Below are 11,983 nucleotides of genomic sequence, written 5' to 3'. Positions count from 1 at the left end.
GCGCTCAAGGAATATCAAGAGGGGGAGTCGGCCCGCTCGGACGAAGTGAGGAAGGCGTTCCTCCGCTCGGAAGACTTCGGAGAGAAGTTTACCGACAAGATATCCCTCACGTTCAAGGAGGCAATCAAGGCGGCGGTGGGCTATCTGTAGACCAAAGGTCACCTGTCTGCCGAGCTGACCATCCCCCCCGAGGATCTAGCGAGCGTGATGGACACCATCCCCGACGCTCTTTTTGATTTTGATGTGTGAGGAGCGTTTCTGTAAACTTTTTTGAATTCCCGCCGTTCGGCCCCGCTTATCTATGTAATGACTTTTTTGGCTTGCATATTAGATAATCTTCTGTTCCTTTCTATTTTAGCAAGAAATTTTTCCCTCGTCCCAACTTTAAGTGTTTTTTTAAAACTCTTCCGCTCGGCACCACGCTATGCCAGATAAGCGAATTGTCTTTAATGTCTTTCATCATGCGCCTGAGCAGCCGCTCGGCGCACGGACGGCGCTCGTTCACTTGTTCGCATTTTTAATTCCGATTAACCATCTTTTGCTTCGCGCCTCGCCTCAAAGGGGTTTTTGCTGGATTTTCGCAAGGCCTCCCGCTCGGACGTTTATAGACGCCGGCTCGTCTCTCGATATTTATCGTCAGAGCTCGACGGCGCGGATATTTATAGCCGGTCGGCGCGACTCTCGATTTTTAACGACGGGGCTCGTCGGTTCGTCCGCTCGGATTATTTATAGACGCCGGCTCGTCTCTCGATATTTATCGTCGGAGCTCGACGGCGCGGATATTTATAGCCGGTCGGCGCGGCTCTCGATTTTTAACGACGGGGCTCGTCGGTTCCCAAGTGAGACTACACACCCGGCCGAACGGCTCGGGCCTTTGTCGTCGAGCGCTTGGCTCAGAAAACCATATACCCGGCCGACCGGCTCGGGCCTTCACATCGAGCGCTTGGCTCGTATATAATCCTCCCTGAGGTAGTACTCAGCTATAATGTACCTGGCCGAGCGGCTCAGGCCTTCGCTCCCTGAGGACCCGCGGAGATCTGCATTAGCTCCCTACTCCCGAACACCCGTGGAGTTAGGAGAACATAAGACACTCTTCAGAATACAAGGCAATAACCTCCCTCTATCATCCTGAACAGCGCAGGGTTTTGGTTTCCCATCCTGCCATAATAGTATGCAGCCCGGCCGAATAGCTCGGGGTCTCCGATTCCGAACACTGCTTATATTCTATAAGCAGCCCGGCCGAGCGGCCTGGGGTCTTCGGGTTCGAGCTCCTGGCTCGGATATAAACCTCCCGGCCGATCGGCTCGGGGGCCTTCGGTCCTCGAGCGCTTGGCTCGACCCATTTACCTCCGGCCGAACGGTGCGGGGCCTTCGTTCCTCGTTGACAACACCTTATATTTGTTCTCTTGATTCTTCATTTCTGCATTTCCAGTATTCAATCGGAAAAAGTACACAGGATGATTTACAGTGGTGCACCTTTCATCCTGCCCGGTAAGGCTGGAGGTGGTTCGCGCTCCACGGCCTATCTAACTGCCGACCTTCCTCGTCCTCCAAATAATACGCTCCCGAGCGGAGCTTTTCGATGATTTTGAAGGGACCTGCCCATGGAGCTTCAAGCTTGCCGACGTCGCCGACCGGCTTGACTTTCTTCCAGACAAGGTCGCCGACCTGGAATGATCGGGGAATGACACGCCGGTTGTAGTTTTGCCTCATCCGTTGACGGTACACCATCAGCCGAACGGATGCCTTGGCACGCTCTTCGTCGACCAAATCCAGCTCCATGTTTCTCCGCTCGGCGTTGCCTTCATCATAACACTGGACCCGGACGGACTCGACGCCGACTTCAACCGGAATGACGGCCTCACCGCCGTATACCAAATGGAACGGTGTGACTCCTGTCCCTTCTTTTGGCGTCGTTCGGATGGCCCACAAGACGCCCGACACTTCATCCGGCCAACTTCCTCCCAAGTGGTCGAGTCGAGCGCGCAGGATACGGAGAATTTCCCGATTGGCTACTTCGGCTTGACCGTTACTTTGGGGGTAAGCCACGGACGTGAAGTGTTGCTCGATGCCGTAGCTTTTGCACCAATCTTATAGCACCTTCCCAGTAAATTGCCGCCCATTTTCGGAAACCAATCGACGAGGGATACCGAACCTACAGATGATGTGTTGCCAGATGAATTTTTTGACCATCTGTTCGGTGATCCTGGCTAGTGGCTCGGCTTCCACCCACTTGGAAAAGTAATCGACCGCCACCAGTAAAAATTTCCTCTGCCCGGTCGCCATCGGAAATGGACCCACAATATCCATTCCCCATTGATCGAACGGACATGAGATGGTTGGTGCCTTCATCTCCTTTGCCGGTCGGTGGGAGAAGTTGTGATACTTCTGGCATGAAAGGCATGTAGATACTGTCCGAGCGGCATCTATTTGTAAGGTCGGCCAAAAGTATCCGGCTAGCAGGATCTTCTTAGCTAGTGATCGTCCGCCCGGATGTCCTCCACAAGATCCTTGATGTACCTCTTGGAGGATGTAAGCCGAGTCTTCCGAACTCACACATTTCAATAGCGGGCGAGAGAAAGCCTTCTTGTAGAGTTGATCGCCGATGAGTGTGAACCGACCGGCCCTCCTCCTGAGCAACTGGGCTGCATCCCGATCGGCAGGTGTGGCTCCCGAGCGGAGGAACTCCATGATGGGTGTCCTCCAGTCGCTTGGAAACGTGAGGCTTTCCATCCGGTCAACATGTGCCACCAAAGATACCTGTTCAATTGGCTTCGGGATAATGACCGGCATTATAGAACTTGCTAGTTTGGCCAACTCATCGGCTGCCTGGTTCTCCGTTCGGGGAATCTTCTGAATAAGAACCTCGCGGAAATTAGCTTTGAGTTTTTCAAAGGCCTCAGCGTAGAGTTTCAGCCGAGCACTGGTGATTTCAAAGGTGCCAGATAATTGCTGAGCAGCCAGCTGTGAATCTGAATAAAGTGTCACCCGACCGGCTCCCACATGCCGTGCTGCCTGCAATCCGGCTATGAGAGCCTCGTACTCAGCTTCATTGTTGGTTGCTTTGTAATCCAGCCGAACGGATAGGTGCATCTTTTCTTCTTGAGGTGAGAGCAGCAATATTCCAATCCCACTTCCGAGCCGAGTGGAAGACCCATCTACATATATTCTCCACAGAGCTTCCGGCTCTGGCCTCTGCACTTCGGTTACAAAATCAGCCAAGGATTGCGCTTTGATCGCCGAGCGGGGCTGATATTGGATGTCAAATTCACTTAGTTCTGTCGTCCACTTGATGAGCCGTCCGGACGCTTCTGGATTCAACAGCACTCTTCCTAGTGGACTGTTTGTCCGGACGATGATGGTGTGAGCCAAGAAATATGGTCGAAGGCGCCGAGCGGCCAGAACCAAAGCGAAGGCCAACTTCTCGAGCCCGGTGTAACGAGATTCAGCATCTTTTAAAATGTGGCTTAGAAAATACACCGGCTGCTCTTCGCCGCTCGCCCTCACAAGTGCTGAGCCTACAGCATGCTCAGTTGACGACAGATACATATAAAGTGACTCACCCCCGATCGGCTTGGCCAGCACAGGCAGATAATTTAGATATGTTTTCAACTCTTCAAATGCTCGGTCACACTCTTCATCCCATTGGAACTTAGTAGCCTTGCGCAGGATCTTGAAGAATGGCAGGCTCCGGTCGGCGGTTTTGGAGATGAATCTGGACAAAGCAGTTATCCGACCGGTCAACCGTTGCACTTCCCTTGTGTTTCTGGGAGGAAGCATGTCTTGCAGAGCTTTCACCTTGCTGGGGTTGGCTTCAATTCCCCGCTCGGTCACTATATATCCCAAGAAACGCCCTCCTTTTGCTCCGAACAGGCACTTCTGGGGATTTAGCTTGACCCCATATTTGCGCAGCGTTCGGAAGGTTTCTTCCATGTCCTTGAAGAGATCTGCCGCTCGGACGGATTTAATAAGAATGTCGTCTACATAAACTTCCAGATTCCGCCCGATCTGCTCCCGGAATACTTTGTTCATCAAGCGTTGATAGGTGGCCCCGGCATTCTTCAATCCGAACGGCATCACGTTGTAGCAATAAGTGCCGTCGGCCGTTACGAAGCTTACTTTTTCTTGATCTTCCCGGGCGAGCGGCACTTGATGATATCCTTGGTAGGCGTCAAGCATGCAAATTAATTCGCCGTAGAGTCCACCGGCTGATCTATCAAGGCAGGGGATAAAAATCCTTGGGGCATGCTTTGTTTAAGTCTCGAAAGTCGATGCGGGCTCTCCACTTGCCGCCTTGAGACCAATACCACGCTTGGGAACCGCACCTCGATGTGGCGGCCTCCGCTTTTCTACTCCGCCCGGATTGTGGCATTCGCTCGGCACTGAAATCTCTTTTCTTCTGCTTCATCGCCGAGCGTCCGGTCGGACATGCAACTCATGCTGCTGTTGGTTGCAACTCATGTGTCGACCAGACGAAGACATCATGATTTCGTTGGAGGCATTGGATCAGCTTCTCCTTCTGCTTCTCCTCCGGATCGGCGATAAAAGTCGTGGCCTCCGATCGGGTCGGATGGATCTGAACTTCCTCCTTTTCATCATAAATTAAAGCAGGAGGTTTCTCGGTTATGGCGTGTACCTCGATTCGGGGTGCCTTCCGAGCGGAACAAGCTTCTGCTCGGATCATCTCTATATAGCACCGCCGAGCTGCTAGCTGATCTCCACGCACTTCTCCTACTTTGTCTTCCACGGGGAACTTTATCTTCTGGTGGAAGGTTGAGACAACCGCTCGGAATTCACCGAGCGCCGGTCGTCCCAAAATGACGTTGTAGGATGATGGAGAGTCGACCACCACGAAGTTTATTGTCCTGGTCCTCCTGAGCGGCTCCTCTCCCAGCGAGGTGGCCAGCCGGATCTGTCCGACCGGCTGAACTTCGTTGCCCGTCATGGGCAGCAGCTCGGCCCGATCAATTTGCAGCTGATCGAACGCCTTCTTGAATATGATGTTGACCGAGCTCCCTGTGTCAACAAATATGCGGTGAATAGTATAATTTGCTATTACCGCTTTAATGAGCAGAGCGTCGTCGTGGGGCACTTCTACTCCTTCTAAGTCTCCGGGCCCGAAAGTGATTTCCGGTCCACTTGCCCGCTCTTGGCTACAGCCGACTGCGTGGATCTGCAGTTGCCGGACGCCCGCCTTTCTGGCTCGGTTGGAGTCTCCTCCGGTCGGCCCGCCAGCAATAACGTTGATCTCGCCCCGGGAAGTATTGTTCCTGTTTTCCTCCTCCCGAGTGGACGGTCGGGACCGTTCTCTGGACGCCCGGCGATTCTCCTGTCTTGGGGATCGGTGCCGATCGGGCGTCTGGTGATGTCGCCTCTCGGTGCGGGTCCGGTCAGCTTCATGGGTCCTTTGTCTCCTGTCGATGGGAGGAGACCGTCGTTCGGCTTTCCTGGGAACGGGATTAGCCACGAAGGGAAGACTTCGACAATCCCTCGTGTTGTGCGTATCCGACTGGTGGAAGGAGCATAACACAGGGGTCCACCTCTTCTTTGGCTTGGGCCGAGCGACAGCCACTTCTTGTACGTGCGATCTGGCGTGGGGGGATCGAATTGCTTCGGCCCTCGGTCCTCTGGGTGGCTGCTGAGCGGCGTGCTGTTTCCGCTCGGCATGAACAGGTGCGCGCTCGATTGGAGTTTCCTTTTTCCGAGCGGCTTGCGCTTCTTCCACGTTTATGTATTCGTTGGCCCGATGTAGCATGTGATCATAATCTCGGGGCGGCTTTCGGATGAGCGACCGGAAGAAGTCCTCATCCACAAGGCCTTGTGTGAAGGCATTCATCATCGTCTCCGATGTGGCCGTTGGGATGTCCATCGCCACTTGGTTGAATCGCTGGATGTAAGCTCGAAGCGATTCTCTCGGCTCTTGCTTAATGGCAAACAAGCTGACACTTGTCTTCTGATAACGCCGACTGCTGGCGAAGTGGTGGAGGAAGGCCGTTCGGAAGTCCTTGAAACTAGTGATGGATCCGTCCGGCAGTCTCCGAAACCACCGTTGAGCCGATCCCGAGAGAGTGGTAAGAAAGACTCGGCACTTTACTCCGTCTGTATATTGATGCAGCGTAGCCGTGTTATCAAACTTACCCAGATGATCATCCGGGTCCGTTGTTCCGTTGTACTCGCCGATCGTCGGAGGCACGTAGTGCTTGGGTAGAGGTTCTCGTAGAATAGCCTCCGAAAATTGACGATTGATCCGCTCGGGGGATGAGTCCGCTCGGGGAGCCTTCCCCTTCCTGTCATCCCGCCTTGGCATTTCATCTAAAGAAGATCCTCTATCTCTTCGGGCTGGTACGGCTTCAGGAGTGCGAAATAAGGCCCGATGGAAAGCGACGGTGGCTTGAGGTGCTTCTGCTCGGCCACCAGACGCAGATGTCGTTTGTTGCTCCTGCCGCTCGGCTGAAGCTTTTTGCTTTTGCTCCAATAGTTTGGCAGCCCTCATCTCGACCAGAGCTTCGAGTTCTTCTGTTGAAAGCGCCACCGTGTGTTGTCGTCCAGCCTCGTCCATTGTTCTTGTTCGAATGCAGGAGCGTTCCCAGAGACGGCGCCAATTTGATCCTGTCCGAATCGTTGAACCAAAGGACGCTGGGCACGCGGCACGCTCCTAGTCGATGGAGTGAATCTCCGGCTGGTCGAACGGAGCTCCGGCGATCCAGCACAAAAGTCTAGCCGGGAAGGGGTTCCCGGCGACGACCCTCCGACGCTCAAGTCAGGTAAGTGATGGAGAAAGTGGCTGCCAAGCTTGTATCATGCGTACCTTTGGCGAAGTAATAGCCTCTTTATATAGGACGGAGAAGGACCTAATGCACGCCCACCGAGGTGCATACGTGTCAGCAACCCATACCCCGGTATGCACTTGTCAGAGAGCTTACCTGACACCATACTGCTACAGTCCGAGCATGTTCTTCGATGGGACGGCAGGACCCCCCGTTGTTAGACTAGAAGTATGGCATAGTCATACGACTTGACGGCTGTCAGAAGACGTCCCCGTCTTTTACCCACCGCCCGACTGGGGCGCCCGGTCTGCCTGGCGGGCGAAGAACGTCGTCCGGACGGCCTTGATTCTTTGCGCCGTCCGGGCGGCACATCCTTCCGCTCGGTCATTATGCACTGCTTCATTTGAGCGTCGGAACCCTGGTCCCTACCAGGGTGCCTTTTACTATAAGATTTCCCTTTCTTCCGAGTCTGGTCGGCTCGTCCTTTTCCGGCGAGCCACTGGACCCTTTGACCTCCCCTCCGCGTTGACTCCTTCTTATGGGGTTACGGCTTTTTACCGCCGGATCAATTTAATTTCGAATTTTTAATTTAATTTCGAATTGAATTTTGAATTTTGAATTTTGAATTTAAATTAATTTCGAATTTTTTAATTTAATTTCAAATTTTTTAATTTAATTTCGAATTTTGAATTTTGATTTAATTTAGAATTTTTTAATTTAATTTCAAATTTTTTAATTGAATTTTGAATTTTGAATTTTAATTTAATTTCAAATTTCTAATTTAATTTCGAATTTTTAATTTAATTTCGAATTTTTAATTTAATTTTGAATTTTAAATTTTGAATTTTAATTTAATTTCGAATTTTTAATTTAATTTCAAATTTTGAATTTTGAATTTTAATTTAATTTCAAATTTTTAATTTAATTTCGAATTTTTAATTTTTAATTTTAATTTAATTTCGAATTGTTTAATTGAATGTTGAATTAAGTTCGTTTTATTAGTATCGTTTTTTCTTTTTGCTCCCCCTGGATCATAGCCTCGATATGATCTATCGAGATAGTGTATTTGATCCTTCGGGATCCAATATTGACAAAGTCCAACTTGATTGATAAATTTGGACTTGGGGACCCATGCTTGGACTGTTTTTCTATTTGTTCTTTCTACGAGCGATAAGTAGGATTTATATTTCTTTTTGATTTAAATCCTAGACCAGTTCTATTGTAAACGACTCTTTGTGTCCCAAAAATTAGGTCAAGATTCTTGGAACCTAAAGAAAACCGTTCTAGTGTTTTCTGCAGATCCTTGACTTGAGTTTTCAGACTGGAGTTCTCTTTTTCAAGTTTTTGGACTTGAATTGAGTTTCCAGTCTGAACTGGTTCAGTCAGAGATTTGGAGTTAGTCGCTTCTTTAAGGAGATCTCCTTCCTTTAGAAGGGACTTAACTCTTAGGTTCAACTTAGCTAATTTTCGGAATAAGTAATTAACTAAATTATTAAGGCGAGGGATACTTACAGAGGGATTAGTGTTAGTTAGAGCCCTAGAGCCAATCATTTGATGATTGTATGGACTCATTGTATCATATTCTTGTATATTAATAAAGACATTTGGATTTTGGTTATTATACTTACTTGTATTGGTGCCAAATAAACTAAGTATAATAATGTCCTTGAGTAGATGGTTCTCACCTATATCAATCGGTTAGTTGAACCGATAGTGAGATGATATAGGGAACACTACTCTTAATCATTCCTAGTCGAGTATTAACATTCAGGGACAAAGTTAATGCAATAAGACTAGCATGTAGGTCAACTCGATGACTTGATCTCACAAGTCATGGATATAGAGATATCAAGTTGACACATGGGTATACATTAGAGAATGTATACTAAATGCCCCGCCATGAGAAAGTATCATGGATCGTTATATGAGTGTCATATACTTTCTCATGTGGCTATTAGTATGACTACTAGTCCTTAGACCTGAAGTCACCATAGATCCCTACATAAGGAGTTATGTACTTTGATTTCGTCAAACGTCATCCGTAACTGGGTGGACTATAAAGGTGATTACTGGGTATATAACAAATTATGCAGAGGGATGTGAGTGATGTAGATGGGATCTATCCCTCCTATATGACGGGAGAGACATCAGTATTCTTGATAGAGTGAGACCACGAAGTGCATGGCCATGCCCAAATGAGTCAATATGACATATTGAGCTCATTTGATTTAGTGAGTCTACTTGGAGTTCAATATTTAGATTGGTCAGAGGATGACACGGTCTATGCCTCACATTGATCAATCTAGATGTCTAGGATAGAAGGACACTTGTCATATATTGTGAGGAGTCACAATTAGTAGTCACAAGGTGATGTCGGATCTCGACATTCTTGTAACTTGGGTAGTAATGATGTGTTGCTAGATACCGCTCATTACTTATGCTTCTAAATGGGTTTAGGGCATTGCCAACGTTACAAGAACCTATAGGGTCACACACTAAGGACAATTAGATGGAGATTAGGTTCATATGATGAACCAAGAGGATTAGATTCATTTGATGAATCAAATTGGATTAAGAGTAATCCTAATTGGGCTAACTTGAGTTCGACTCAAGTTGATTCATGTGTTCAATGAGTCTAATTTAGATTTTGACTCATTGATTCAATTTAATTAAATGAATTAGATTCATTATATTAAGTTGGCTTGAATCAAATGGTTGGATTCGATCAACCATGGAAGAGATTTGGTCAAGTTTGACTTGACTTGAGAGGAAGATTAAAAATCAAGTTAGACTTGACTTTATGCCACCTCATTGGTGAGTTGGCATTGAAGTGAACCAATGATGTTACTCCACATCATCATGGATGCCACCTCATGGAAGTTACAAAGCCATTTTCTTAATAACTTCACATTAATTGCATTTAATGGGGAGTTACACTATGGGAAGTGGCCGGCCACTTTTGGTTTTGAATGGGAATTCATTTTTTCATTCAAGTGTGTATCTTCTTCCTTCTTCCTCTCAATCTCTCCCTCCTTGCTTGGCCGAATCTTACCAAGGTGCTAGCACACCTTTGTGTGAGGTTTTCTCCACCTACGTGTCCGTGTGGATACTTCTAGAGGACCGACGCTTTACGGTCTAGAGATCCGGCAATTCCTTGTACGAGCGGGAACGCGAACGGGCACGCTTCAAGGTATACTTCTTAACACATAGATCTAGGAGTAGATCTAGAAGTTTTGAAACTCGTACTTGTATTTCATTCAGTTTTTCCTTGCACGGATCTACGACTTTGGGTAATTCGGGGTTTCCGCGACGCGAAAAGCGATTTTCGCGGCCCGAAAAACCCAACAGTGGTATCAGAGCCACGTGCAAGGCTTGTACGTGTTTAATTTTTGGTTTTATGAAAACTAAACCTTCTGTGATTTTCTGTAAAAATTTAGTTTTTTATGTTTTTATGGGTAATTTTTCCGTAGAAGCGAAGCACAAGTATCTCGGCACTTGTAGGCTTCGGCTACCGGGAAGTTTTTCCTTAAACGGCTTCGTTTTGCCCCAAATACGTTTGGGACAGCGGGCTTGGGTGCCATTAGATTGCAAAGGAGAAACTCACGATGGTTAGATCGTGGGTAGGGGTACTGCCCCTAACCCCGCAAGGGGATTTGCTCCGCGATTGCACCCGAAATCGCTAAAAAAGAACCTGCCGGGAAGATTTTTCCGAAACGGCAATGTCTCGACCCAAATCGTTTTGTGACAGCGAGTTTGGGCGCTGTTGGATCGCAAAGGAACCCTCGCGATGGTTAGATCGCGGGTAGGGGCGCTGCCCCTGGCCCCGCAAGGGGATCCGTTCCACGATTGCGCCTGAAACCGCTAAACGAGACCGCCGGGAAATTTTACTGGTAAAAATTGTAAAAATTATTTTTAAAATTATAGAAAATTATGAAAATATATAATTTTGAATTATATATTAATTTTGTGATAGTCATGGCCCAAAAACCCAATATGATTGGATTGTGTTATAATTCATAATACGGCCTACGCGCCGTTATGTGTTTGCGCGTGTTGTATGTTTTTATTTTTCGCGACCTGCGCGTCATGCCTTTCTCATATATTCTGGTTGTAAATTAGATTTAGACTCGAATGTAACTCGAGTTTCAAATTGTAATGTACAAATTGGAGCGGTGGAGGGTCCACACGAGACGGAGTTCCGAGGCTGGCACGAGCAACACAAGGTGGTCAAAGGGAGGAGCTTGGAGAAGCTGTTGACCATAGGTTGACCATTCGATCTTCTCATTGGCTTGAGAAGATCATAGTAGGGCCATGACTAAATCACAAATAGATTAATTAGTTAATTACTTATGTATATGATGCATGTTTAATAAGTAATTAATTAATTAGTGTGTTACGATTATATTAGATCTAAGTCGTGCACATGATGCACCCTTGCGATTAGATTAGATCTAAGTCGTGCACAAGATGCATCCTTTTCGATTAGATTAGATCTCGATCGAACCAACTCTAAATGCCTAACCGTGCTGTGATACCTATCACTACCTCAATCACATGTATTGTTGAATCTGCCAAAGCAGAGCAATACATGTTATCTTGGTAGGGTACGGAGGGACAATCTTGGTCCCGCCTATCAACGCATGGGAGAATACAAACTCAATTAGATTGAGTATTCCTAGTTGCTCGGTTAGATCGAGTCAACTATAGGCATTCTTCCAACGGTTGGAAAAGATAGGTCAAAATCACATCTATATTAACTCTCGGGCGTATTAGCCAAAGCTAACTCGAGTTTTAATATAAATGCGGATATTGATTTTATAAACAAGAGTTGCATAGAGATGTAATTGGTAATCGTTACCTACCGATCATACTAAGCCTTGGGCGTATTAGCCAAAGCTAACTCAAGGGTTAGTATGATGTGGATCTTGTCCCACAAGAATTATAGAATTCAGTGGGAGCATAATTTAATTAAAAGGCCTAATTAAATGATTTTAAAAGAATATGATATTTATTTCTGCAAATTTTCTGTTGTAGATAACCATGACGTCGAATACGAACTCTTTCTCCCTGCGTTCTGTCCTTAAGAAGGACAAGCTCCTGGACTGGTACAGGAACCTGAGAATAGTTCTCACTCAAGAACGTAAACTGTACGTTCTGGAGCAGCCCATTCCGGAGGCTCCTCCTGCCACTGCCACGCGAGCTGACCGGGATGCTTA

Source organism: Zingiber officinale, chromosome 7A, assembly GCF_018446385.1.
Source record: "Zingiber officinale cultivar Zhangliang chromosome 7A, Zo_v1.1, whole genome shotgun sequence".
NCBI classification, from domain to species: Eukaryota; Viridiplantae; Streptophyta; class Magnoliopsida; order Zingiberales; family Zingiberaceae; genus Zingiber; species Zingiber officinale.
Note: the sequence above shows the minus strand (reverse complement) of the source record.